Here is a 6632-nt window from a genome sequence, read left to right as displayed (position 1 = left end):
CAGGCAGGCAGGCAGGCAGGCAGGCAGGCAGGCAGGCAGGCAGGCAGGCAGGCAGGCAGGCAGGCAGGCAGGCAGGCAGGCAGGCAGGCAGGCAGGCAGGCAGGCAGGCAGGCAGGCAGGCAGGCAGGCAGGCAGGCAGGCAGGCAGGCAGGCAGGCAGGCAGGCAGGCAGGCAGGCAGGCAGGCAGGCAGGCAGGCAGGCAGGCAGGCAGGCAGGCAGGCAGGCAGGCAGGCAGGCAGGCAGGCAGGCAGGCAGGCAGGCAGGCAGGCAGGCAGGCAGGCAGGCAGGCAGGCAGGCAGGCAGGCAGGCAGGCAGGCAGGCAGGCAGGCAGGCAGGCAGGCAGGCAGGCAGGCAGGCAGGCAGGCAGGCAGGCAGGCAGGCAGGCAGGCAGGCAGGCAGGCAGGCAGGCAGGCAGGCAGGCAGGCAGGCAGGCAGGCAGGCAGGCAGGCAGGCAGGCAGGCAGGCAGGCAGGCAGGCAGGCAGGCAGGCAGGCAGGCAGGCAGGCAGGCAGGCAGGCAGGCAGGCAGGCAGGCAGGCAGGCAGGCAGGCAGGCAGGCAGGCAGGCAGGCAGGCAGGCAGGCAGGCAGGCAGGCAGGCAGGCAGGCAGGCAGGCAGGCAGGCAGGCAGGCAGGCAGGCAGGCAGGCAGGCAGGCAGGCAGGCAGGCAGGCAGGCAGGCAGGCAGGCAGGCAGGCAGGCAGGCAGGCAGGCAGGCAGGCAGGCAGGCAGGCAGGCAGGCAGGCAGGCAGGCAGGCAGGCAGGCAGGCAGGCAGGCAGGCAGGCAGGCAGGCAGGCAGGCAGGCAGGCAGGCAGGCAGGCAGGCAGGCAGGCAGGCAGGCAGGCAGGCAGGCAGGCAGGCAGGCAGGCAGGCAGGCAGGCAGGCAGGCAGGCAGGCAGGCAGGCAGGCAGGCAGGCAGGCAGGCAGGCAGGCAGGCAGGCAGGCAGGCAGGCAGGCAGGCAGGCAGGCAGGCAGGCAGGCAGGCAGGCAGGCAGGCAGGCAGGCAGGCAGGCAGGCAGGCAGGCAGGCAGGCAGGCAGGCAGGCAGGCAGGCAGGCAGGCAGGCAGGCAGGCAGGCAGGCAGGCAGGCAGGCAGGCAGGCAGGCAGGCAGGCAGGCAGGCAGGCAGGCAGGCAGGCAGGCATAGGCTATCAGTCGCTGTCAGCTTCTGAGAGCTTTTGGATTTGTTGTATACCCTTTGCATAAGTAATCCCTCTGAGGGCATAAATGCAAATACTTTTTCCACTAGACTTTGTACACAAGCTGGGTGCAGACCGAGCAGCACTTTCAAAGCTCTTTACTTTGACTGGTGTGTCTTTGCACACGCTGCTGGATAAATTTTCTGTCGGAATTATCTCATTATAACATTTCCATTTATGTTTTATTGATTAATCTCACTTAGACATGTATTTCCGAAAGGCGCGGAGATTCTGACTTTATTCAGTACTCGAAATACAATTATTCATACTGTTTTCTGTGCTAAATTAAGTGCTTTCTTTGCAGGCACTGTACGGTACATCACTGAAAAAACATCGCCAGCTCCGTGGACGCACAGTGGGTTGATGGAAGACACAAATGCTGCCCACCTACGGCACCGTTAGGTACGTGGAGTGAAAGGCCCGTCAGAACTAATGCGTCTGGAACGCTTCAACCTTGTATGGAGCCTCCCGCCAGGCTACATGCATTGTGTGTTGGAGGGCGTTGTACAGCAAATAACAGTCATGGGTGACAGCATTTGGAGAGCCCTTTAATATCAGACGGCGCATCCAGGAACTAGAAAGCCGCTTCCAAAAACTCAGGCCACCAAAGTCATTTTGCCGCTTGCCCCGTTCCATTGCAGAGTGAAAGTATTGGAAGGCCACTGAGTGGCTGTACTGGCTCTTGTATTATGCTCTTCCGTGCATGGTAGGCCTAATTTCTGAGAGGTACATAAATCACTTCTCCATACAGTGTCAAGGAAATTTTTCCTATCGACGCAGACCTCTGTACCTGGCGCCAACATCCACCAAGCCGGTGAGCTCCTTCGTTTTTTTTGTACAGAAAATATGTTCAGTCTGTAGTGTGAGTAATGCGACATTTAACGTCCATGAGCTGTTGAACCTCCCAAAGAGTATGGAAATGTTTGGACCACTCTGGCGAACGTCAGCCTTTCCTTTTGAAAGCAACAATGGGTGTCTCCTAATGTTCGTGACAGATGCAAAAGGCGTGCCTTTTCAGATTGCAGAATGCGGTATTATGAAGTGCTGGGTGCAGAGTGCTAGTAGGTTTGTCGATTTGTCATTGTCGCGTGTCCGAAGATAAAACAAAATGCTCAGCAAGCGTGTTGTGCGATGCCACTGTGTTCATGTCCTTGGAGCACCACTAAGATCATGCAGCTTAAGTGAGGATGTGGCACAACTTTTCCTCACGCAACAAGATACGCAACAATCCCGCTAGATAGCGTTACAGTTTGTGTATTGCCCAAAGGAGACAAGCACACTCCTCCGACGCACCGTACGCCTGCTCCCGCACCATCAGTTTTCTAATGTCAAAGATCATGAGATGCTCGTTACCTTCGACGTCGTTTTGACTAAGCACCGATTGCATTCCACGGTCGCTAGCATCACACTGCAACGTAAATGGGCGGCTGACATCAGGCGCCTTCAGCACAGGTTCTCTGACAGAGCGCCTTCACGGCAGAAAAGGGGCATTCCTTGGCCTCATTCCTATTCACTTCCATGGATTCATTCTTTTAAAGCGAAAGCTTTACTACTTGCACTTTCATCCTTTGCCGTGGCGCGGCGGTGCCACCATTGACCTTCAGTTGACCTTTGTGTGACGTCATGTGTGACATCACTCCGAAGAGAAGGGCGACCGACTCGCGCCGTCGCAAGCCGCGGTGGTGCCACGACCGGCGCCGAACTCCTGCGCTCTCCGCTAGGAGCGTAACAGGTGTTGTGACGTCACGCCGAAGAGAACGGCGACCGACTCGCGCCGTCGCAAGCCGCGGCGGTGCCACTACCGCCGCATAACTCCTGCGCTCTCCGCTAGGAGCGCGATTGTGGCGTTACGCTGAAGAGATTAGGATCGACTCACGTCGCTAGAAAGCAGTTGCTGTGCCAACCACAAGCGGCTTAACATTGCTTCGCGATCTCGCGCCGTCCGTGTGCGACGGCGGTGCACATGAACGGCGGCCTGACTGGACTGGATTGTACTGGACTGGATTGGATTGGATTGGAATAGATTAGATTAGATTAGATTACATTGGATTGGATTGGATTGTATAACAGATGCATCGCCACAAGTCTAACCACAAGCACCACCACCAGCTACACTACCAGCTGAACCAAGGCGTAGGTACGGATATTGCTTTCGCAATTACCGGGCTTAACCAACCTAAGCCACAGCGAATTTTTTTTTCAAGCTATCTGTGAGTGGAATAGCAATCTCTGATAAGTTTCTAATGTAGTGCTGGTAGTACCCTGCTAAGCCAATGAAGTAACCAAAGTCAGATTTACTTTAAGGTCAAGGATTATCAGTTAATGCTGCGACATTAAGCTCTAGTGGACACCGATAACCTTGCCCTACCCTAAAGCTTAAATAGCTGACCTCTGCTTTTCCCAGCTGACACTTCGTTTACGGCCAGCCCCGAATCTCGCAAGCCAACCAACACCTTCCGCAGATGTAAGCTATGCTTCTCCCAGCTACGAGAACATATCGCGATATCATCTATTTATGGCAGTGCGTAATCCTGCACACCTTGCAGAATGTGACTCATTAGTCGCGAAAAAATGGTGCATTCTTTAGCCCGAAGCCATGAACTAATGGGAGAAACGCTCCAAGCGGTGAAAGGAACGCGGCATATCAGCTTGCCCATTTAGTTAGCGGAACCTGCCAGTAGCCTCTGGTGAGGCCGAGCGTTGATATGTGCTTTGCGTGGCTCATGGTTTCTACTCTCTCCTCCAAGTTAGGAATGCGTTAGGTTTGGTCTCGGTTATCTGCATTTAATGGGAAATATCCAATACACCGTCTAAGCTTTTTACCTGGAGCTTCTAGTAGGAATATAGAAGTGCACTCGCTCCTCTCAGGTATAATCAAGCCTAGCTACAACGTGCGATTGATCTCGTTTTCCACGATCTCTTTCTGTTTGGGAGACAAACGATATTGCCTGTACTGAATCGCCTAGTTAGAAGTCAATCCTATGTCATATTCTATTGGAGTAGTCTTTCCTGGTGCCTGTCTAAAAAATTCTCAAACCTCCTCTCCTGTCTCTGTTAGATGCTCAGATTTGGATTCTCCTAGGAAATTGCCGAGTAAATTCACACGCTTCTCCTCTTGATATAGAAACGCGGTTTCTACCGCCTCAGGTACGTTTAGAGCCAGTTGATCCACCGCTTCACGTTCCTTATATGGTTTCATTAGGTTCAAGTAGTTGATGTTCACCTCTTTGCGCAGCCTCGGCCTTTTAATTTCATAGTTCGTGTCAGAAAGCTTTTTTGCCACTTCTGCAGGACCTACCCATTGTCCTTACAACTTATTCTTCCAGATGTTTCTAACACTAACACCTTGTATTTTACTGCGAAAGCTCTCTTTGCAGCGTTTCTGTCGTAGCACAATTTGTCTTTTTCTTGGGCGAACTTCTTATTGACTTCGACGAACTAATTACATGACTGAAGAAAGCTGAGTAGTTATAGTAGATAATTTGCTATCGTCCGATTCTCCCCGCGGCCTTCTCATGATCCGCGCAACATTCGGAGAAGTTACCGAAGGGGTATACGGTAAACTAGTTCTGCAGGACTGAACGCGGTAGACTCACGTGGCACGAACCTTATGGAGAATAGTGTGGCTAGTAGACATGCTTCCCAACCTTTCTTTTGCTTGTAACAACGCGCGCAGAGTATTGTGTTTAGCACAGCGTGCCACACCTCCACACTATTATTCTGCGGGTGTTGCACAGTACTTCGAACAATGCAAATCCCGGACTGCTCAAGAAACGCTGTTGTCAAGGAGCTGGTAAATACGGTACCCTGATAACTTTCGAGCTCGGCCGGAAAGCCAGTCCTTGCGAAGACACGTGACGACGCTTCTGCTGCTCACAAACTTGACTTCCTTTAATGAAACCGCCTCGGAGAACTGAGTGGATGGACAGATCATGGTTAGAATGTATTTGTAGCCTGATTTGGTCACCGGAAGAGACCCTACTATAATCCACAACGAGACGTCTAAAAGCTCCGATATAAGCGGTATCAACTTCATGGGTGCTATCCTGCTTTCATGAGTCTTGCCAACTGTTTGACAGGCGTCGCATGTTTGTACACATTGGTCCATGTCCTTAAAGCAACGTGACCAAAAAAAAACTCTATTACCTTGCACTGGCTTTCTTCACTCCCCTATGGGAAACCCAGCCTTCCCCATGCCACAGGCAAGTAATCAGCTCCTGATACTTCGAACGAACAATGAGCTTATCGTACCGAATCCCTTTTCTGCCTTTATATTGACGATACTAAAGACCAGAACAGGGTTGGAAGCTTATATGGGCTCAAGCCCTTCCCTCCTGAACGTGCTCCTTTAGAGCTCGCATCGATCAATCATTCCTTTATCCTTGGGTCAATGTTTCCTTGCCAACATTGAGGAGGTCCAGTAAACTTTGAGAATGTGGGAGCACAATGTGAGGGCATTCCTGCTGTGTTGTGTAATATGCGGGCCTTACCGCGAATGACTCAACAGGAGCCTCAGTGTTATTACTGTCCTCTAGACTCATAGCTGTTGCGTTGTTGCCCTCATGACGTGTAATAGCGAGAGTCGCGGGGAAAGCCGTTATGATCTAAAGCCGCGGTCTCGTCGCCTTCGTTACTCTTCTAGGCAACAAGGTCACGCGCCTTGGAACGGGTAATGGCGTGATCCGAAAATTCCCAAAAGCTAATACTTCTTTGTAATACTAGAAGTCCGAATTATTTGAGGAAGAGTAGGGTTACTGCCTCGGATGATTTGGAGGTACTGTTGCCTCAGTCTCCGGTACTCCAAATGGTCCCTGGATTTTCACCTTTGGAATGCGTAAGCAAACGCTGTTCTCCTCCCCGACCTGTTTTATTCACGCACACTGACCAATGAAATCTTCAGCTTCCACATGCTCCGGATGGACGACGTCCATTGTTGGCTCAAAGTCACGCAAGACCTTGCATTCCTTTCCGTTCACGACCAAGTCTCGAAGGTAAGGTTCTTGCAGCCGCATGTTCTCGTCGTCACAGCCGGTCAGAGAGACCACTACTTTGGTTTTCCTATAGCCAGCAGCTATGTGCCGGTTCTTGGCAACGGAAAAACCGCAGTCGTTACCTAGCTTCAAAAAACTTGTCTTTCCCCGTGTTTACTTCCTGGTCCGCTCTCAGACGCATTCTTTACATCACTGGTGCCCTTAGTGTGCAGTTCCCTTTCGTACTTTCCCTTGTGGTTACCACTGGCATGTTGAGGGTAGTCCTTGTTACGTAACTTGCGAAGGGGCGACCGCGAACGTACTCTGACTCACCGTGGACGCTGTACTCTTCTGGTAACTCCACCGCACTCTAAAAGTTCTCTCTCCAGGCCTTTCCTGAATCCATAGATGCATTTCCTCACCGAAGAATTCGTAAAATTGCTCAAAACCGATGATGTCAACTGCATTG

This window comes from Amblyomma mixtum, chromosome 3 (assembly GCF_055824585.1).
Source record: "Amblyomma mixtum isolate Tamu chromosome 3, ASM5582458v1, whole genome shotgun sequence".
NCBI classification, from domain to species: domain Eukaryota; kingdom Metazoa; phylum Arthropoda; class Arachnida; order Ixodida; family Ixodidae; genus Amblyomma; species Amblyomma mixtum.
This window is presented reverse-complemented; position numbering follows the sequence as displayed.